Below are 23316 nucleotides of genomic sequence, written 5' to 3' on the forward strand. Positions count from 1 at the left end.
TCTTGGCTGACTTTAGAGTTCTCTCTCTGTTCATCTCTCTTCTGTCTGTCTTTGGAACTCTAGCTGCATTGGCTCCCAAGGCGTTTAGCTCTGTACCCTAAACTAGGGAATTTTGCTGGTCTCCGCCTGCTATCCTCCTTCTTGCTCCATGGTCTGGAAATGTTCTAAAGGTAGCAAGCTGGGGCAATTGTACAGCTCGCCTCACTTGTTCTCCATCTCTCAGGCATTGCCACCCTGATATCTGTCGTTTTGCCTGATAGTAAATGTCTTGAAAACTGTTCTTTCATGTGTTCTTTTGTCCTTGTTTATTTCAGACAGGAGGACAAAATTCAGTCCCTGTTATTTCATCTTAGCCAGAACTGGAAGAACTATAAATAGTTTTTGATTCAACTTAAGTTTTCCAGCCTGCTTTCAGATAAAACCAGTTTTCTATAATTCAAATTTTAAAATTGAAGTGATTCTCAACTGGGTTTTATTTTTTAAATAAACTTTATTGGGGAGTAAGCTATATACAATAAAATTAACATATTTTAGGTGATTATTTTAATGAGTTTTGAAAGATGAATATGCCTGCTTAACCCCATTCAAGATATAGAACACTTCTATGATCCCATGAAGTTCCCTTCAGTGAATTTTTAATGTGCAATTATGAGAATTCAGCTGAACTCTATGCATTGCCCTTTGAGCTCAGGAAAGGAGCCCAGTGACTGAGCTGCCTCCCATTCGTGGGTTGGCATTACCCTGTTTTCCGCATTGCCCAGGTAGACAAACACATGTATAACTCCTTGCAGATTTTACAGGCTCTCTTGATGTATTTGTTACACAACGTTCTTGCCACAATAACTAATTGATACATGGTGCTTGATAGATATTGCCAGGCTGCTTTCAAAAAATTTCAAAAAATTGTTGTGTTTATATTTATACTGCACCAATAAAATATTATCTTTATTTTTAACTTCTGAAAGTTTAATAGGGTAAATCATATTTTTGTTATCATTTTGTTTCTCAGACCCATGTCTGAATTTGTGAGGCACCTAGGAGCCATGCTGATATTATACATTAGTGAATCTCATTTCCCTTCTGGTGGATGCACCAGAGGGAACCCTACATGGCAGCTGTTTGAACAAGAAGCCAAAAACACACTTTCACAGCAAATCATAAAGCCCCCGGGACTGTGTCGTATTTAAACATATTACCTTGTTTCAAACATTCATTTATGTTTTTGGCTGCTTCTCCTCCATGTGCAATATTGTATTTTTAGTTCCACAGTTTTCTAGTGTTTGTCATGTGCCAGGCAGTGGGCTAGCCACATTAGGCACTGCATCCTGGAACAAGCAAAGCCACCTCTGTGCCATTGCATCCCTCTTCTTGTTGTCCAGCTTCCTCCCACTCTATTGGCTGCCAGTTCAGAATTCACATTCCTGTGGTGTTCACTGTGTTGCTCTTTGCGTCTCTCCCAGCCTATTAAGGACCTGGGGGCTTCTACTGAAACAATGCCTCACCTTGCCCTTTGAAATACAGCAGCAACAACGAGTCCTGCTGTGAGTGAGTAAGGCCGGGGTGAGAGGGGCAACCGACCCTTTCTCATCTCTGGATCCAGGTCCTATACCACACAATTGTTTTAATATGCAAGGTTGGATATTTTTATACATTTTTATTTCCTAGTTAAGGCTTTCCTTGTAGAAATTTTCTGTTTATGTCCCTTGCCTACTTATCTATTGAGGACTTTATTCTTTTTTTTTTTTTAAATCAATTTATATGAATTCTTTATGTAACAAAGATTTAAACAATTTTTGCAATTTTTCTGCAAAATTATTTATCTGTCCAATATTTTCTTGTTTCCTTGGCTTTTGCTAGCCAGAAGATATGTTTCCTGAGTGTTAGGTTTACTCCTGTAAATAAGACGGACCATATTCAAATGTGTGTACCTTTCTCTTATCTTTACATAGCCTATAACATGTTCTCTCAGACAGTGTAAGTCTCACTCTGGAATGCTCAGATTAGCAGCCAAGGATGTATTCAGTGGGGAGGGAGAAATTGGATACTTCTGTGACAGGAATGGCTAGTGACATTTTCTCCCTGATGAGGTTCTATGTTCCACTCTTCCTTGATGCATTCTAAAATATTTATTGAGCATCTACTCTGTGCCAGGCATCACTGCCTTGTACATTCTAGGCCTTCGTTTAATGGCCACTGAGATTTAATTGAAGTTTGATGAGATGGATGAACTGTACACTGTATCAATAATGTTGACTATAACCATGTTCTTAGAGTTATTAACTTTAGAGTCTGTAGAGATAATCTTGATTGAGCAAGACAGATGTAGTTCCTCTCCTCCAGGGGTTCACAGAATATTGAAGAAGGCAGAGAAGTAAAAGAAAATTACAATAAAGTGTGGTAGGAGCTGTGATGGAGGACAGGGGGTGGGGACCTTGAAAATATATAGAGGGCACCTAGCTCAGATGTGAGGAACAAGGCAAAGCTTAGTAGAGGTAGTGATATCCAAACAAAGACCTGGAGAATGTCTAATAATGGCTAGGAGAAGAAGATTGGAGATCAGAGTATTCTTGCAAAGGCACCAGCTCAAAAAACTCCTGAGGGTGAGAGAGAAAACTTGTGTCTTTGAGAATCCAAGGTGCCAAAAAGCAAATCCTAGAGAAATGGGTCAAATATTATCATTATTAGTACTTGAATTATTTGACCCCCTTTCCTTTTATTTCCCTACCCATTTGTAAAATACACCACCATTATCATTTACTAATGAAAAGGGAGTTGGTCTGAAAATCAAGACACTTGGTTATTACTTGTTGTTCTGCTATAAAAGAGTTAGTTATGTGACTTTGGTGAGTTTAAGGTCCCACTCTAGGCCTCTCTTTTCTGTTCTGTGAAAGCAGGGGACCAGGAAGAACAGTGTCACATACACATCACAGACAGTAGGCTGCATCTACTATCTTTGAGGCATAGTTGTTGAATGGCATTAGGGTCTGTCTTCTTCCCATTCATCATGTCTGTGTTTCTCAAGAAAGGCATTTAAACCTGAGGACAAATAGCCAGAATCTCAGAAGAGGTGTTCCCATGCCCAGTGAACCAAATCCTCCAGCTAGAATCTGAACAGTCCCTACCCCCAACTCCATAAAACCTTACCCTGTGGGCTATTGATTTCCACAGACAGGAGTCAAGCCAATAAGTTAGAACTCCTGGAGGGCTGACAGGGACTGTTTGGGGGATTTTTCAGGCAGTACCTAATACATTATGGGTCCTCAGTTAATATTCATTGAAGTTTCATTGAGGTTTGATGAGACGGATGAACCATATAATATGTCAATAAAGTAAAGTATTACCCTAACCACATTCTTAAAGTTATTGAAAATGTCAAGAGCAGGGTGATTTATTTCCTCATTCTATGGAAATATTGCAAAGAGAGTATGTATTAAAACGTGCAGAGCTTAAATAATAATGATTTATCTTTCTGACTCCATCTTGAGCTTAGTGTCAGTGACTGTTTCTGGTGTCATCTGCCTCTTTCAGGTCTTTGGCCTTTTGACACCATTTTTAGCCCTAAGAGCAATGGGAGATTGCAGTACATGCTGGAGTTTAAGGAACTGGTGCAAATTCATTCCCCAGCCACCGCCTGTCTGTGGATGATCCCTAGCAGCTGCCAAAGTGTGACCTTTTACATTTGACATCATTGCCCCTGAGTAATAGGTACTTTAGCAGGGCAATGACAGAGCTCTGACCTTGAGCTGAAACCTGAAAAATGTGGTTCCTACTCTGACATAGTATGTCTCCCAGGAGAGTTATAAGCAACAGCTACTGAGGGAACTCAAGATGGAGTGGGAGTTAAGAGTTATTTGCTCTGGGAATTTGTGTTCATGTTGAATCCCTTGCAGCTGACTTGCAGCACAGCCTGCTGTGGAGCAGGGCTCCTGACAGGGCAAGCCTTGGGATTCTCTACAGTGGGTCTCAGCCACAGCTTCTCTAGGACACCAGGAGATACCGCCCCTCAGAGTATGTGCTTGTGTGTCTAAGAGGTACATCCCTTAGGATCTAGAATGGCACAAACAGCTTTGCACAGCTACAGCTAAGCACCATGTACCAAGAACCTCTTGTTAAAAAATAATTTTGGTGCTTCGTAATAACTATGTGATTACAAACCCTGTGAAAAAATGACAACAGTTAAAACAAAAACCAGCCTTGCAAGCTATGTGCAGCTTTGGCAAAGCCTATTCTCTTGAGCCCCCTCCCCAGCTGCTCAAGGGCACCCCTTCTTTCAGGATCTCTCCTCTGGACATGCTGCTGCCCAGGGCTTTGTGTACGCTGTACTCCAGCCTCCTGCCTTCCCCATAACCGGCCCAGCAACCGGTACCGTTCTTGGCCTCTCGGGGGCACCAGAGCTCGCTCATAGCAAGGTGGATGCTTCTTGAGACAAAAGACGGGCATTTTGGCTGCCAATTTGTCTTTAACATTGTGTAAGGTCTGTCTCTACACAGAGCAGGCCATATACAGACCCGAATCAGGGCGCGCATTGTTCTGGCTTTTCTGTTGCTGGGAGAGGGATAATGGTAGCACACGCCCTGAGGTGCTGGGGAGCTGGATTTTGGTGCCTTTTGCATCCGAGTCCACCTATGAGGGCGAGTGGCTGGAAGAACAGGTCCCTGGAGTCAGACCTTATAGGACAGGAGGCTTCTCTTCGCCCCTGCCTGATGCTTCATGGAGCCGCATTCAGCGGTGAAACAAAAGGTGCCAGAGAAACAAGGCAAGTGAAAATGATAGGAGAAAACGGCAAAAGGAAAGGGACAGGAAGAAAGAAAGAGAAAAAGAGATTGAAAGCTAGGAGCAAAATCAAGAATGAGACCAAGAAAAGCTAATGTATGGTGATTGTTCTTACCAGTGTTATGGGTTTTGGAGCAAAACAATTTGTAGGAAGCAAACTTCCCCAAATGTGAGTACTTAATAAAGAAGAAAACAGAAGGATTGATAATGGAAATTAGGCTAATGAATAAACAAGCTGCTTAAAAAATGGGTTTCTCTCGCAGTCCGTTATTTTTAACTTAGTGGCAATTTGCATACTAGTTAATTTGCATATATTAAATACTGCTCCCCTTCTCCTTCCCACCTCCTCCACTTCAGAATAACATTTCATTACGGTGCTGCTGGGCCAGAGGACTCGGAGGCTCTGGAGAGTTTATTAATTTATCCAACACATGCTGTGTACATTTTTATCACTTGCCGCACAGTGGACCCGGTATCTTTGAAGTCATTAACAACACGAAGGGTGTTCTGCTCGAGGTATTCAAAAGAGAACGAGAAAAGCCAGCCTGCAATAACTGTACCAAAAAACAGGAAAAGATCGTGTGTGGTTTACGTTCTTTCTAGGAATACAAAAATGAGCAAGGGATGACTCTCTCATTTGTATCAGAGAGCCTCTGTTTTGTTTGTGTTATTTATTTATTTAAATTTTGAAGCAAAACAGAAATGATTCCCAGTGGGGTGCAGACATCCAAAAAAGCACTAGCCATGCATACCATTTCTCCTGCTGCTGCCCACACTGAAAGGCAGGCTAGAGAGTGTGGCTCTTGGGGGAACCTCTATTACTGCTGATGAGAATAATGAACCAGCAGGTGAGGGCCATAAGCACCCGCTCTACTGTGCTCCTAGGGCTCTGCCTGCTGTCACTGCTGGGGGTCACAGGGCCCATCCCTGGACTGCACCTCCTCCTTAGTGCACTCTCCCAGAGCACCCTCCCACCACTGTCTCTCTCCCTTGTACCTTCGACCAGGGTGGGAACTACTAAACTGAGCTTTTACTGGCTTACTTAAATGCCCTATAGTGGGTCCTGCCACCTCCCATGGGAATAGAAGAAGGCTACCATTTCTAAGAAGGAGCTTTTAAAAAGTGACCACCTGCGTTAATCCTGATGCCATTTTCTAATGCCACCCTATCAGTTTAGCTATTTGTCCCTCTTTCTACTGTCCCAGGTACTTAAGTTGAAGAGAAACCTGTATATTTGTCTAGAGCTTGAAGTGTTTTCCCCAGATGCCAATGCAAATTAACACATTTATTCAATCATTCATTCATCAAATATTTATTGAATGCCTACCATGTGCCAGACATTCTAGGCATGGGAAAAATGGAGCTTAAATTCTCATGAGTGGAGACAGACAATAAACATGTAAATGATAAAGTGATATTTTTCTAGAGTTAAAAACACTAAGAGGAAGGATAAGTAAGGTGTGGGGTAGCCAGTGACCTGAGCAAGGGAGCATTACTTTAGCTAAGGTCAGCAGGGATAACATCTCTGAGGATGTGACATTTGAGCTATAACTAAGGAGAACCAGAAGGAGGCAGAATTAATTCAGGGTCTTGTGGCCATCTTTGTGCTTGGTTTGGTCCTAGTTGGGCTTTTAGTTCAGTGAATTTGCATTTAGCTGAAACAATCTGTCAGTCCCAATGTGTTCACCACCACTGATCCCAAGGTGTGGACTGGCTTGATGTTTCTGGCTTAGTGGAACAGCAGCTCTTTGGGCCCTTACACCATTCATGTTACCTTTTGTGCAGAATGAGCAAGATTCAGACTTTGAATCTGAGAAGAAACTCCTCTGAAGGAGACAGTTATGTGCAATGGTTAAACATGTCTGACAGCCTGGGTTGAATCTTACCAGGTTTGTGACTTTGGGCAAGTTACATAACCTCCCTGCAGTTTCCCAACTTGTAAAGTGGCTATAATAAACATAGAGGACCTGGCATGTAATAAAGGCTCAATAAATGTGCCCAGGTTTTATTCTCCAGAATGTATAGAGTTTCCTCCCTCCGTCACCCTCAAGGATAAGGATTCTAGTCCATGAATGGAGGATGTGAAGACTTTTTATGTGTGATACTAAGCATATACAAAGAAAAGAAAATCATCTAAGAGCAGTTTCTAAGCCCCTTGTGTCTTGAATCAAGGAATCAGACAGCCTTGGGTTTGAAACCCATCTCCACCAGGTTATTAAAAATTTTAACTTCGAGCAAGTTACTTGATTATGACTCAGTTTGCTCATTTGTAATATGGGGATAATCATAATGTCTACCTTATAGGGCCATTACAAGGATTAATGGTACAGTGTCTGTCAACCGTAACACATAAATAAATATTAGCTGCTATATTTAATATTATTTCACCTGCCTGGCCTGTGGCAATAAGTAGTTTGATCCTCTTGATTAACACGCAATGGTTAAAATCTTCACATATTGTATTGATTTTTTTTTTTTTTGCCAAATTTCTCCCAAACTGGCTGCCACACTGCCATTTCAGTGTAGTTTTCTCCACCACCAATGGCTTTGTCCCTGCCTACGTCAATGTCTTCTTTCCACAGGGCAACTGCAATGGCCCTGGCTTGTCTCCCCACTTCTGCTCCTGCCCTCCTCCAAGTCCTTCACCACAAGGCAGGCAGAGGATCTTTGTAGAGTATATATCAGCCATCCAGTGGCTGTCATTCACTTCTCTAATAAAATTCAAACTCCTAAGCCTGGCCTGCAGGCTTAGTTGACCCATCCCTTATATATCCAACCTTAGCTCTTCTCACTTTCCTCCATGCCTGCTGTACTCTAGCCACACTGGCCTTTCTACCCTTAAACATGCCAAGCTTTTTCCTGCTTTAAGGTTTTCAGGCATGTTATTTCTTCTCCCAAAATGCCCTTCCTTCTGTGCTGTGCTTGGCTGGTATAATAGCGAGGGATTTCATTTGATTATGAATAACAGAACATTCTGACGACAGTACTTCCATATATACAGGTTTTTTTTTTCTTTTTCATTCAATTAGAAGTCTAAAAAAGGTTGCCTTTGTCATTGGCTCAAAAATGTCAGAGAAAAGATCCCTGCCTTTGCTTTTCCTTTTTGTTTGCAAGATGACTCCCATAGCACCAGCCATCTTATCCATATTTCAGATGAAAGAAGTTGCTGAAGAGAAGCAAGAAAGGGCAGTCCTTACATTAGGGAAGCAACACCTTCTCCGAAATTGTAGCTTATACCTCAATGGCCAAAGCTGGGATATGCGTGTTTTAGTTAGGTACACTGTGCTGTGCACGTAAGCAAAATAAGGAAGAAGTGAAATGTATTAGGTAGGCAAATGGTGGTGTCTGTCATAGCTAGCTTCTACTTTTTTGGGTTCAGGAAATGAGAGTGCATTTTCTTCTCAAAGAGGCCTTTTCTGAACATCTCGTCTAAGTAGTTTCGCTCCCTCTCATTATTCTCTGTCATAAGCCCTTTCTGTTTCCTTTGTGGTGCTTTTTACGATATAATTGTTTAATTCTTTGTTTACTTGTTTGTCATATATCTTACCGTAGGCACCATAAGGGCACAGACTATGTTTGCTTGGCTTGCTACTGAATCCTTAGGACTCAGCTCAGAGCTGGGCATCAGTGGTTTCTCAAGAAATTATTCATTGAATGAATGAGTGAACCAGTTAATGAATGAATACAGGATACCTCTAGGATGTTGGGAAAGTTCTTTTTTCTTTTCCCAGACTACTCCAACCAAGGGGAATCACCCCCAGTGGAATTGCTAGGTAGAAATGAACATAGTAAACTAATGTTAATAAGTGGCTTTGTCAAATTAACAAAAAACAAAACGTCCAGAAAATGAATTGCTAGATTCTTATTATCACATATTTTCACAAGTGCTCAGCTCTGATCATTGAGAAGTTTCAGTAGTTGAGAGTGAGTCAGATGTGGCAAGTTATAGAGATGTTCTGGATTACACAGGAAATGCAGAGTCTAAGCTCAAAACTGCCCTTTGGGAATGTTACGTACCCAACACTTGGGTTGGGAACATATTGCACAATGATCTTGTTTCCCCTTGTCCTTGGAAAACAAAACTAAACAAAATCACAATACATCATTTACTCTGTATTATATGTATTAACTGGTTAAATCCTTAAAACTCTCCAAAGAATAAAACTGAGGCTAAGGAAAGTTATAGTTAGGAAGTGGTGGTGGGATCTGGGTTTGAACCTTAGTAACTAAGCTCCAGAGTCTATGCGCTTATATTATGTTATAGTGCTCACTATTTTAATTTAGTGCAGAATTTCTTTAGGGAAAATTGGTTATATCAAATGGAAACCTATATTGTATTATACCTATGATTCTTCTGTAAAAGTCAGCTTTTAGGCAAGAGTGCGGAAAGTGACTCTTTGGCGTATTACTGCAGAGACAAGTGCTTCAGTTGGGAGGTAGCTGTTCAGACAAAATGTAAAACAGGGAGTGGAGATGGTTCTTCAGGAGCCAGGACCAGCTGACCTCCATCCTCTTTCTGCCCTTATATCTACAATTCTTGAGTTATCATCCTGAATTTAATTTCAGGGCCAGCTCCCTGCATTGCTGTAATCTATGTTCTCTAAAAGAGTATTAATATTGCTAATCAAAGCCGTGTGGAGTGACAATTTTTTCGAGTGTTGCTGCAAAACAGACCATTCAAAAGAATGAAATTCTACAAGTAATTCAATAATTGTGTCGCATGAAAACCTGGTAGATTTAGGCTTTCCAAGCTAGAAAAGGCCTGCAGCAGGGATGAAATAGGCTGGAGGGTCGTGCTGAATTCAAATCCTGGCTCTGCGACTTGCCAGCCTTATGACTTTGGGCAGGTTACTTAACCCTAGGAATCTCTGTCACCTCTCACTTAAAAGAGATTTAGACCTAACCAAGGGAGTATTGTGAGTATTTCATGTGGTAATGTGTGTCAAAAACCCTAACACAATGACAGTCACTTAGTAGGGGTTCAACCATTGCCAACTCCATTCCCCTCCCCTTCCAGATGCCACTTAGTTAGTTGTCCTCTGAAAAATCTTAACAAAGAAGGCTCTTGTTTCTAAATAACTTCAGGGAGGAGATTTGATGAGCACTCTTGGTTGCCCATCCTATTGTCATTCACATCCCTAATTTTCTAGCCTTTAATAAAGTACCATGTGCAGTGGGGAACTCCACAGCTTGTGGGACATGCAGGGTTGGGGAGGGTCGATCAGAAGGCCACAGAGGAACAGAAAAGTTTAGTTAAGAAGACCCTTGAGAGGCTGAAACTACTTAGGCCGAACCCTTAGGCCTGGTGTGGAGGATTTAAGCACAATACAAGACCCAAGTGTTCAGTGCAGGCACCAGTTAGGGGCAGGAAGGCACAAGGATGCATGGATGGGCCATAAATACAGACCACAAAGCCGCAGAGAGCCAGTTCAGGTCTGTGGTCACTGTGGTGATGGCACATCCTCAGGGTACCTGCCTGGTGCCCAAGCTGTCTGTCCTGGCCCAGAGAACTCACATCCCATAAGCTAGGCCCACATCATAGCTTCTCTTAATTGTTAAGTCTGTTTAACGTTCATTCAGTTTCTTCCTGGCATGTAGACTTTCATGGTAAACTGAAATTTTAGCATTCTTTTTATACAGCTGAACAAAAATGTGCTTTCTTTTAACTTTTACTCACTGGCTCCAGCCCTGCACCAAAGATTCACACAGAAAGAAAATTCTGGCCGGGCATGGTGGCTTATGCCCGTAACCCCAGCACTTTGGGAGGCTGAGGCGGGCGGATCATGAGGTCAGGAGATCGAGACCATCCTGGCTAACGCGGTGAAACCCCATTTCTACTAAAAATACAAACATTAGCCAGGTGTGGTGGCGGGCGCCGGTAGTTCCAGCTACTTGGGAGACTGAGGCAGGAGAATGGCATGAACCTGGGAGGCGGAGCTTGCAGTGAGCCAAGGTGGCGCTACTGCACTCCAACCTGGGTGACAGAGCGAGACTCCCTCTCAGAAAAAAAAAAAAAAAAGAAAATTCCCTTTTTCTTGGGACAGTCTTTCAGACATTTAAAGAGAATCATCAACTGGCTAAACATCTCCAAGGTCTTTATTTGTAATTTAATTAATACAGTTTTCAGTTCTTTTCCCATTTTCTTTTCCTGCCTGTGACCTCTCTCCATCTGGTCAGTGAATACCCTAAACTACAGATCTCAGAACCTCTGGAAGAAGCAGACAGCAGTTAGTTACCACTGGAAAATGTAGTCCTGTCTTCCTGTTAGCTTCCTTGGCAACTGCCCCCTTACTATTGAGTGAAACTGAGACAGTAGACTCAATTCTGAGGTCTTTTTCTCATGAGTTGCTATCAAGGTCTGTCTCCTCATCCTCTATTCGTGCACTTGATTATTTGAATAAGACTCTGAAATGTTGGGTCAGGTTCGAACTACTGCTTTTGGCATGCTGATTCTGCCATCCGCCTCCACAGTCTTTTCTCTCAGCCTCATGTAGACGGGGTATGCAGGCTCAAGGGGACAAACATTTAATAACACTTGATAAAAATTTTGGACCGAATGAGGCAGAGGTCAAAATTCTTCATTATATTACAGTTCAGGGCATCCTATAGCATCATATCACCCATTAATCATCATCTCCAAATTTATTCAACCAGTTATAAATCCACCGAATGGTATTATCATGAGGTCCATATCTGTGTAATTTGTTAACAACAATATTATAGGAAACTCCATCAAAGACATCGCTAAAATCAATAAGCACTGTGTCTACTGCATCTTTTTAATTCTCTACTGTGGTCATCTCACCAACAGGCATGTCTAATGGGGACTGTTCTTAGTGAGTCAAAGTTGGTCCCAGGAAACATGTTCTTCCCAATAAGGGTTCACATTTCTTCTGTTACACAATCTTCTCAAGGAGTTTCTAGGGACCATCTTACTCTTTTGAAAATTAAAACCTGTCCTCTTCCCAAAAGATATTAAATAGATGAGGATAGGACAAAAGAGATTGAAATTAAACTTTGCAGAAATAATCTAGATCAGGCTTTATGAATAATTACCAGGCATTGTGCTAAAATTCTAAAAATGGCTATGATGTCACTTGCATAAATTATTAATAAATTATTATATATTTGATAATTTTTCTTTGTAGACCTAGAGGCAAAGGTATGGATGAGATCACATAGCAAGGGGATTGCTGCTGAGAAGGAGTCCAAGCCTGGGTTTTACTTGTGGCCTTGCTGCTACACTAACTTTACTGACATGCCATTCTGGGATAGTCTTTTCTCTCTGAGGCTTCAAGAGAAGATGAGAATACATTCCATCCCGACGTCTTGGATTCATTGTGAGGACTCAGATGAAGTGCAGCATCACGCAACAGTAAGTGGTTATTAGGATGGCTTCTGGAAGAGTTTGTGTCTCCAAGTGGGATCCTTGGCTGTCAGGTCCATGACTGCAGCTATAAATACCGTGGGAAGTCGGAAGCACACACTGGGGTTGACCGTATTCTCTAATTGGGTGTCACTTTTCGTGAGCCAAGCAGCTGCCAAAATTCATTGCCTCTGATTTCTTTTCTTGGAACTGATCAGCATATTGTTTTGTTAATAACCATCTGAGGTTCAAGAAGTCTTCCAAGTGGTACCACTTGAAATATAACAGCTGGCTCAGGGGCTGTTTTGTGGTAATCTCAAATGGGACTTAGGTGCTATTTCCTTCTTATGCACGAATGTGGTAACAAGCTTGAAAAGGGGGCTCAGTGATTCCCCACTGCCTCCAGTGCTCAGTAAGCAATTTGAATATTTCAATATGGAAAATATAACCTAGTTCTTTTTAGACCAATCTACCTCTTATTCATAAATTAAATAGGATACACAGAGCTAAGGAACAGAATGAAGACAAGACAGTGAAGACATCATCTCAATATCAGGAATCTATCCTGAGCCTGTCATTCTTCCATCTATATTCCTGTCCACCCATATGTCCATATATCCGTCAATCCATCTATTAATACATAAAAATTAAATGAATATTTATGACACACAAGACCCTTAATGAGACCTAAGTCCTGCCTTCAAGGAGTTTATGGTTAAGTATATGGGAGAAATCGAATATATAATTCACATCAAAGCAATGTTATTACAAGATCAGAGAAAGATTACTTCCAGTTAGATAGAACTGGGGAAGCATTTAGGCTGAACCAAGAAAGTTGGATAAGATTTAGATATATGGAGATGGGAGATATGGTTTTTCTAGGAAGAGGGAATAACCGACAATAAAGACATGAAGGAAATAAACTATGGAGACTGCTTGGAGACTACTGTTCAGTATTGAGTTTTGCAGGAGATAATGAGAGTTAAGCTGAAAAGGTAGCCTAGAACAGATGATAAAGGGCCTGGAATTCCAGGCTAAGGAGTTTGTACATCATTTTGGAGAAAATTGGGAGCCCCTGAAGATTTTTGAATATTGTAGCATTGTATCCAGAACTGTGCTTCAGAAAGAGTACTGCCATTCCCAGCGTTAAATGTTAGAAGCAATATGCAAGAGCCTTGCCTCCAGGTCTTGCCTTCTGGCTTTCACATGGCAGTTGTTGCTGCCAGTGGCTAGGAAGAAGATTATTCTATTTTGCCCTGAAGGAGGAAGGTGGATGTAGTGGATCTGTGAATTCCAGTCAGATGCCCTTTCAGGACTGACACACTTACCTGCTCATGCTGAGAGTGTTGGCTACTGATGGCCATAGCCAAATCCCTCTCTGGGAACTGCATCTGGCTGGTGAGATCTGCCTTTCCCAGGGTAATACTTTCTCCTTCAATGACTGGTTGATACAGGGGTTACAAAGGCCTGGCCCCTTTGCCTCAATTTGGAAGACAACTCTGAATACTCTGCAGTCCATAACTCCCAAACTTCCTGCAGGATTATCTGAGGCTTCTGCATTCCCCAGTGCCTGCTCCGACAAAACTCCTGCACATACGTCTCCATCTCAGAGTCTGTTTCTAGAATCCTGAGTAAAGGCAATGGGTCTTCCTTTTCCCCAGCTTCCTCTGCAGTTGACTTATCCAGTGGATGGCTTGTGTCATCTCTCTTGTATCACTTCCCTTGGTAAGGGGCTGAAGATGGGCGGTGTTGCTCCTATTTCTAAGGGATCGTCTCTGTGAGTGTATCTGTGAGTGTAGAGTTTTCTCTTTAGGTATTGAGGGTCTCTGGACCTTCCCAGACTGTGTTCCCCAAAATGTCTTCCATGGGATGTTTATGGAGGTACACCTTGAAAAAAGTGGTAGCCAAACAAGTACTCAGTGTCTAAGAAGTTAGAATTGTAGACAATGCTTGAGTATATCTGATTATAGAGAAGTTTCCTCAAAAACCATGTCAGGGGTTAAGGAACTGTTGCTTTATATGTTTGAGGAATTATTTGGGGCTGAAATACTCATTAGTGAGCATTTCATTAGTGAAAGGCAAGGCCAATGTCTACTTGGAATGATACTTGTAAAACAAGGGTTGAAAACTCATGTGGGTCGGCATCCATTCAACATAAATAATGAGATAAGAATGTAAGGTCCTGGAGACCTGAAAATAAAGTGTAGGCCTGTCCTAAGGGGACTACTGCTGTAGGGGTTCATGAAAAAGATTGGTGCTTCCATGAGGAAGTGCTGATCCCTGTGGCCAGACCTCAGGTTTTACAAGGTATCTATACTTTAAAAAATTTAAATCTCCTGTGTTTTAATTTAATTTTTAGAAAATACTGTGTGCATGAAGCAAAATATATCTGCGAGCTGAATGTGGCCTGCAGGCTGTGGTTGTTTGCCTCTGTTTTAAACCACTGTGCATGCTGGAGAGAGCACCTGAGGCAAAAAGAGTGAGCACATTTGTGTGCTCATCTCTAGAGGGGCCTCTGCCTAGTAATGGGCCACTGGGAAGCAGGGTGGGCTACAGAAATGGGGGAAGGGCTGGGGAGCCTATGCATGCATGGTCTGAAGAGCAGACAGCTTAAAACATGTTTCCAAATGTGTTTTGGCCACTTTGCTTTATGAGAACTGGGGAAATCTGCAGGTTTAAAAAAAATCTTATTTGTAAATTTACTTATTCCTTAAATTCCTTCTTAAAACATTATTTTATGTTATTTAATCTTCATGAGATCCTTCAAGGATTCCCAACTGTACACAAGGTAACAGTTGGCAGTTAAATCCCTCCATGTTAGGGCTGCACATTCAATTCATTCATTCATTCATTCAGGTGTGAATTCCTTGATTTGACACATACACAAATAATTATACAAATAATTATTGAATGCCTCCCTGTACAGGGAACTGTATGAAGTACCTCTGGAATTACAAAAATGAATAAGGTACTGTTTCTGCCTTCCAGGAACTCAGATGCCCTCACTGCATCTCAAATGCACTCAGGTAGGTAGGATGATGGTAAGAGTTCATATTTACTGACTACCTACTAAGTGGTAGGTACTATTCCTAGTATTTTGTTTAACTTTCACATTTAATCTTATAACAGCATACCTAAGAAGTGACTATTATTTCTGACCTCCATTCAGAGAAAGCATGGAGACACATGCTGTTTCAGCACTTTCCCCAAAATCAGAGAGTTATAGGAGCTGGAGCTGGATAGAAACCTGGTGTACACCTCTCTGACTATTGCTTCACCGGGCCACCTGGCATCCTGTGGAGGGGTTTCTGAGCACCTGTAATCTGATGGAGAGCATGGCAGAGGCAGCTGGATGCCAGACACTGAGGAGAAACCTGAGTCTGACAAGTGGAAAGAGATGTGTGTGGGGAAAGGAGATCAGGCAAAGGTTCAGCAGTAGGAAGGCCAGAGTGGCCTGGGACCACATGAAGCAAAGGGAAGCAATGCTGGACAGCCGGCCAGCTCCTGGGCTGTGGGGCCAGCAGCCATTAGAGACAGTCAGAGTAGAGGACCCTTGGACTCCACCAGACCCTGAAGAGGATGAAACAAAAGGATGCAAAGAGATTCATCCTCTTAAGAGAGGAAACAAATACAAATCACAATGAAATGCCACTTTCCTGCATCAGATTAATGAATACTCGAAAGCTTAATACTACTTAGTGTTGGCCAGGACTTTCCTTTCGCACAATTTTGATGGGCGAGTCAATTGGGAAAGTGTTTGTGAGTGCAGTTTGGTAATCTGTGTGTATCTACATTTTAAATGCACATACTTTTTGGTCCAGAAAAAGTCCCCTGCAGGATAAATGCACACACATACATATATGTACGGTTGGCATTTTTACAAACAGAAAATTTAAAATGATCTTCATCAGTAGGTTAAGCAAATAAATTATGATAATACAAACTAGGGAATACTGTGGCTTTGTATTACTCTTAAAATAAAACCCCAAGCCCTTTCCCATGGCCTATAAGGCCTGGCATGATTTAGTCCCTTCCCCATTCTCACCCTAATTTTCCACTGCTTTTTCTCTCCCCCTGCTCCAGTTCCTAGAGGCTATAGCTGTTCCACAGACCAAGGCAGTTGCACCCTTAGGGCCTTTGTTCCTGCATTTTCTCCCTCTTGGAAGGTTTTCTCCCCCAGATATTAACATGACTGTCTCCTCACTCTATTTATACCTCTGTTCAAACATCAACATATGGTGAACAGCTTCGAAAGTGACCCTTAACGATCTGCCCTCCTGGTATGGATTCCCTCCCCTCTAGTGTGAACTGGACCTAGTGACTTACTAATAATGAATAGAATATTTTAAAAGGGGAGATATCACTTCTGAGATCTGATAACAAAATACCATGACTTCATCTTGCATGCTCTTTCTCTCTCCCTCTGTCTCCCTCTCCCTGGCATTCTTGCTTGTGAGAAAGCAGGCTGCCATGCTGTGAGCTGCCCTATGGAGAAGTCCACATGGCAAGGAACTGAGGGAGACCTTCAGCCAACAGCCAATGAGGAACTGATGCTCCCAGAGAACAGCCTGTAGGAAACTAATTCCTGCTAACAACCTTCAGATGACTGCAGGTCTGGCTGGCAACTCAACTGAAGCCTGAGAGAGATCCTGAAGCAGCGGGTGCAGCTAAGCCTCTCCTGGATTCCCATTAGACAGAAACTGTGAGATAATGAATACCGTTGTTTTAAACACTAAGTCTTGGGGTAATTTGAAACACAGCAATAGACCACTGATACAGAATCCCTGGGAGAAGTCTTCTATGACTATGCAGTTTAAAACAGTATTCTTTGTTGCACAATGACCCCTTAACCTGCTTTATTTTATTTCATAGCACGTATTTCTTGGACATTCTTTGATATCTTTTTGTTTGTATATTTCTTTCTCTTTACTAGAATGTAAAGTTTTATGAGGACGAAACTCTTTTGCTTATCATTGTGTTCCCTCGTGCCTAGAAGAGTGCCTGACATTAAGTGGGTGCTCAAGTTTGGCAGATATTTGTGAAGGAATAAATATTGCAACCCATAAAAAGAATGAATAGTCATGCAGATCCGATATGGGGAAGGCTTCCAAAATATAACATTATGGCGGGAGGGAAAAGCAAGTTGCAAGGCAATCTATATATATCATGATCCCCCTTTCCTATCTAAAAGTTTGCATATGCAATGAAAAATGTCTGAAAAGATACAGATCAAAGTGTGAATAGTGGTTTTCCCTACAAGATAAAATTATGAAGCCACACTGTCTTAAACATTTCTTTGATTTTTAATGGTTTTATAATTATTCTAGAATCAGAAAAATTCAGTGAAGACATTTTATAGAATTCTTAAGGCCAACCAGCCACTTGCTCTTCAGTGTTCCTGTGTCTTCTCTTGGCAAACCTCCAAAGAGGCTACTTGCTGCTAGTCTGAACCCAGCAGCCTTAGACTTTTTCCTTATGGTGGCCAGAACCATTCTCCCTGCACCTCGCCCAGCCAGCCTCCAGTCTCCAGGCAGTGCACAGGAAGAGCTCCCACATGACAGACTGTCAGAAACCTAGCATGTTTTCTGTGAATATTTCTTGGCAATAATTACTGAATAGGAAATAGGGAGTTGAAGAGAAATAAAAATACAGTACAGCAAAAATAACTGTTTTTGCAGTTCAGCCTTGAAGGGATAAAGGCTGCTGAGTAGCTGATAGATGGAGCACACTGCGCTGATCCTCTGCTTTGCTTGAGGGCGAAGTTCTCACGGGGACACTAAGGCTGGGCTTCATGGAAAGCTCCAGTGAGATCCCTGGACACATATCAGATTTCTCCCTGGTTATGCTGAGTGTATCTGTGCAGGAAGGTACTCAGAGTGTTCCATCTAAAGCCCAGCATTCCCTGTAGACTAAGAGTCAGTGTGGGAGAGAGGTGGGGGTGGGCAGCCTTGTCATTCTTCCCCTCACAACTTGGCTTGGGCAGTTTTTCATCTCCTTGCTATGTTATCAACTCTCCACTGCCTCACCCACTATATCCTATATGCTCTTAAATTTGCTGTATATGTTGACTGGGAGGCAAGGTAAGCCTCCAAGGGGAGAGCTGATCATAATCGTGAAAGACACAATCCAGAGTGCCACCATCCTGAATGTGGAAGTCCTGAAAGATCACAATCCCAAAAATACAATTCTGAGAAAGACAATAAAAAAGTATTTTAAAGATATTTAAAAGGGAATTTATTTGGGAAACATAAAAATGCAACAGAACACTTCACAGGCCACTTTATACAATAAAATAGTCAATAATAACATACGTAGTTTTGGAAGCATAAACATTCAGATATACTAATGACAGCCACATGGATATAACAATTATGAGCAGATAAACTGTATTCATAAAGAAATAGGTGAAAAGGGGAAATATATAAACACATATCACTATGGTTGTGTATGCAGCCTTATAACTGCAGTCATATGAAATACTGTTATGAGCAACCTAACAGTATTTTAAAGAGATCAATAAAAAAAGAAAACCATGTTGGGTCACCGTCACATATGCAGTCTCCCAAAGAGTCAAGATCTTGAGACATTTTATTTCTCACAAATGCAGATGTAGCAAAAGAACATCTCTTCATTTATTGAGGAAATTTCAACATTTTTACTTACACGCACAATGCTTACACACAAAGTCAACGTTATGATAATGCATTTTCTGGAGTCAAATTTGCAAAAAAATGCATAAAACCAATTAGAACTCTCTCTAAAAATGCGTAAAACCAATTAGAACTCTCTAAAAGAACCAGTCTCTAGAACTTTTAAAGAGTTGTAGTTCTCTATGCAATTTATATGTTCAATATTGAGAATGATGTAAAGATGAAATACATAGCCAAGCAAATTGTAAAATACGTTATCAATTTAAAATAATGAAAAAGACTAACAAAATAAAAGAAAAAACATTAGACATGAAAAAGTATATTAAGTGGATAGATTATGGCAATTGCATAGAGGTTGTCCATAAGCCTGGCTAACCTTCACTATCATTGACTATATTTTGAAGTCTTGCATCACGATGAATAGCTGCTTTTTTCTATTAGGACATGGCTTTCCTCAGAGAATATTTTCATATTCATTTTCTATGTAGTGCTGCTCTTTTTGGTATTCTTCTGTGATTCGATATACAACAACATGAACATTTCCTGTTAAACTTTCCCATCTTCTGTTTAGGAATTTTGATCTCTAGGGATTTCAATATTTGGGATGATGGTATTTGGAATTGTGTCTTTCAGGATTATGATCCAAACCCCTCTGAGAGCAGGGACACAAGATGTTGCGTCCTCTGTGGTATCCTCAGGGCCTGTTATACTGACAGCACAAGTAGGGACTCAAGCAGTGTGGTTGGCAGAATGAATGGCCACTCTCACATTTGTGTATGTCCTTTCTAAAGTGTGCTTCAGCATGGCATGGTCTGACACTACGGAGTAGAGCAGGATTGTACACACCTTCTTTCTACATTCTATACTTCCATAAATGTAATCTAAGAGCAGATTTTTTGGGCAGCCAACCTTTTCTTCTTAAAGAAGATGTCAGCTATTATTTCTTTAAATGTCACTTTAATGATGAAATATTTCAAACATACTATATTTAAAACATTCTGAACATAGCAAATCCTCATGGACCTACCTCTGGAATTTAACACATATTTTTTTTTTTGCTTTTTTCATAATTTTAATTTTCATATATTTTTCTTTTCCTTTTTATTTATTTATGCTTTTAATTTTTAATTTTTGTTGGTACATAGTAGGTATATATATTTTGGGCATACATGAAATGTTTTGATGCAGGCATGCAATATGAAAAAAGCACATTATGGAGAATGGGGTATTCATCCCCTCAAGCATTTATCCTCTGAGTCACAAACAATCCAGTTACACTCTTCAAATTATTTAAAAATGTACAAGTAAGTTATTATTCACTTTAGTCACCCTGTTGTGCTATCAAATAGTAGGTCTTACTCATTCTTTTTACGGTTTCTGTATCTACTAACCATCCCCACCTCCGCTCCTTGCCCTCCAATAGGCTGCTATTTTACCACGATTACTTCAAATTTTTGGATAAATAAAACAATAGCCTCCTTTCTTTTTCATTCTTTGCTTTTCATTCTTTAATCACAATGAATAAATATTATTCTGAAGTTGATGTATGTTCTTTCCACCCATGTTTTATAATTTTATTACATATATACTTACAAAATATCATATATAAAGTATCAAATCTTATTTGTCTGATATTCTGTAACTCACAATTATGTTTTCAATATTGATTCCTAGGAACCTAATCTGAGTTACTGAATTCTATGAGTGTGTCATAATTTGTCTATGCTCCAGTAGCTGTGTATAGGATTTCTCATTTCCCCATTTTCAACCATTCCTTAGTTTTATAAGGCTTTTTATTTACCAAGCCAGTAAATATGAAATGATGTCTCATTTTAATTTGCATTTTCCTTTTACTAGTAAGGTTGGACATCTTTTCATGCATTTTTTTTTTTGCCATTTGGATTTTTTCTTTTATCGATTTCCTATTCTTACATTGTGCTAGTTTGCAAAAATGGCCACAATAATTTCCATCCCTGAATCTATATCCTTGGGTAATTCCCATCATACTGATTCTGGGCGTAGACATGTGATTTCCTTTGGCTAAGGAGATAAGAAAATGTGAGACTTGAAGAGGCCCAAGAGACTTGGAAAGTGCTCGTGCATTGGTGCTGTTTCTTGCTTCTCTGCAACCACCACCATGTGAAAAAGCCTGGGCTAGTCTGCTGAATGATGAGGGACACATGGCCTGGTGACCTTCACTAGTCCAGCCAACTGCCAAATACATGAGTGAGGCCATTGACTGCCAGCTGACTGCAAACATGAGACTGAGCCCAGCTAATTTCTTGAGGATAAAATGAGCCGTTTTTTCTGAGCCCAGCCCAAACTGTCAACCCACAGAAATCAGAGCACATAGATATTTGTTGTTTTAAGCCAGTAGCCCTGGGTGGTGTGTTATGGCTGCTATAGCTCATTCACATTATTTTGCCCATTTTTTTCCCTTTTGGTTGCTTGTCCTTTTTTTTTTTTTTTTGCTAAACTTTTTTTTTTTTTTTTTTTGTTTTTTTTTTTTTTTTTTTGAAACAAGGCATCACTTTGTCACCCAGGCTGGAGTGCAGTGGTGTGATCTTGGCTCACTATAGCCTCGAATCTCCACCAGGCTCAAGTGATCCTCCCACCTCAGCCTACTGAGTAGCTGAGACTACAGGTGCATGCCACCACACCCAGCTAATTTTTATATTTTTTATAGAGATGGGGTTTCAACATGTTGCCAAGCCTGATCTTGAACTGCTGGGCTCAAGGGATCTGCCTGCCTTGGCTTCCCAAAGTGCTGGGATTACAGGCATGGACCACCGTGCCCAGTCTGCTAAACTCTTTCTTAACATGACATTTCTCATTCAACTCTGTAAGTTTACGAGGCAGACATTATTATCATTATTATCATCATTTCCATTTTAGAGATGAGGGAGCTAGGATTAGAGGTTTAGTGATTAATCAAAGATCATGCACCTAGCAAGCAGGGAAGGTGAAATTTGAATCTATAAATGTCTGGCTACAGGACCAGAGCTCTCAGGCCATTTCACTTCCCTGCTTCTCTCGCATGTTGAATTTACAGTCGCTGAGTTCATGGAAACTCTTTAGGGCCAGGCACTATGCCACATTTTATATCATACTAAACACAGAGTTTTGTTTTAAACTTGGTTTAGGACTTTCTGTTTTCAGTGGTGTACTAGAACAAGCCCACAGCAGCTCACGAGAGCCAATGTTAGCTAGCATCTCTTCCCAATTCTGAGTTCAGGACATCACATGGTAACTTGACATCAGCTGTGGTAGGAGTCTTTGTACCACAGAATTTAGCAAATACTGTGAATCAGGGGCTTTTATCTTCTAGAGAGCTGGTTTACCAGCACATAAAGTACTGGGCTGTATTTATTCCTGTTCCTTGTATCTTGTTAGATCTGTCCCTTTCAGTTGGTGGTTAGCATAGTGTTGGAACATTATTTGTCATCCAACATATTTTCTATTCCTATCCACTTTATATCATTTCACAAATGGAATAAGTATATCTTCTATATCTTCACTGGCTCACAAACTGAGCTTTAAGGGCTGGGAGTAGAAACTTTTCTCCAGGTTCACTTGTTCCATTAATCAATACGTTCATTCCTCTACTGATATGCAATAGCCCTTGAGTATTTTCTATGTGACAAATAGTATTCTAAGCCCTTTACATGAATTAGATTATTGTAATCCCCTCAGCAACTGATGAGTTATGGATTTGAGGCACAAGGAAGTTGAATTCCTTAGGGGTCTACATAACTAGGTGACGGCTGAACTGGATTCAAATCCAGTTTGCTAGTTTGCTATCCTCTCTTTACTTAATTGTGCCACAATCCAAACTTTGAGCCTCTATCTGATCTACAAGGATTCCACAGAGGAGTCTGGATTCAGTGAGCAGTGGGATTCAGCAGTAGTAGAGGGCCATTGTAAGTTTTTGAACGGGAGAGTGATACTTTTCACATGGTACTTAGAATGTTTTGTTACACTAGAGTATGATAGATTGTCCCAAGTAGGAGAGAGGCCAGGGGCAGGAAAAACACTTGTGGGATTATAGCTATCATTTAGAGCTTGCTCATGTTTGTGGAAATGAAATGACTCTTCTATATGGGGCTTTCACTCCAACTGGATCAGGCTCCTACTGGCTCAGTCAAGTTGCCAAGACTCTGTTCATGCTATTTCCCTGATCCATGGTACATTCTCTAGCTACTTCATTTCTTTATACATAAAAATAGTTAAAAAACGAACTACAGATATAATATTATTATTGGGCTCTCCCACAACATCATTCCCCTTAAATATTCATCATCTGTTTTATACACTTCTGATTTGATAATTTCCCACATGTTTATTATTTGTCACCAGTGAGTCTTTAAGTTCCCCAAGGGCAGGAACCACGTCTTATACTTTGGCATGCTCTGCAGTACTGAGATCACCAGAGTTACTCCATAAATGTTTGCGGAATATAAAAATGCATAAATAACTCTTCTTTTTTTTTCCGTGGGCAAGCTCATTGACAGTAGGTGCCTGGAGTAA

The sequence above is a fragment of the Hylobates moloch genome, unplaced genomic scaffold (genome assembly GCF_009828535.3).
Source record: "Hylobates moloch isolate HMO894 unplaced genomic scaffold, HMol_V3 SCAFFOLD_22, whole genome shotgun sequence".
Classification (NCBI taxonomy): Eukaryota; Metazoa; Chordata; class Mammalia; order Primates; family Hylobatidae; genus Hylobates; species Hylobates moloch.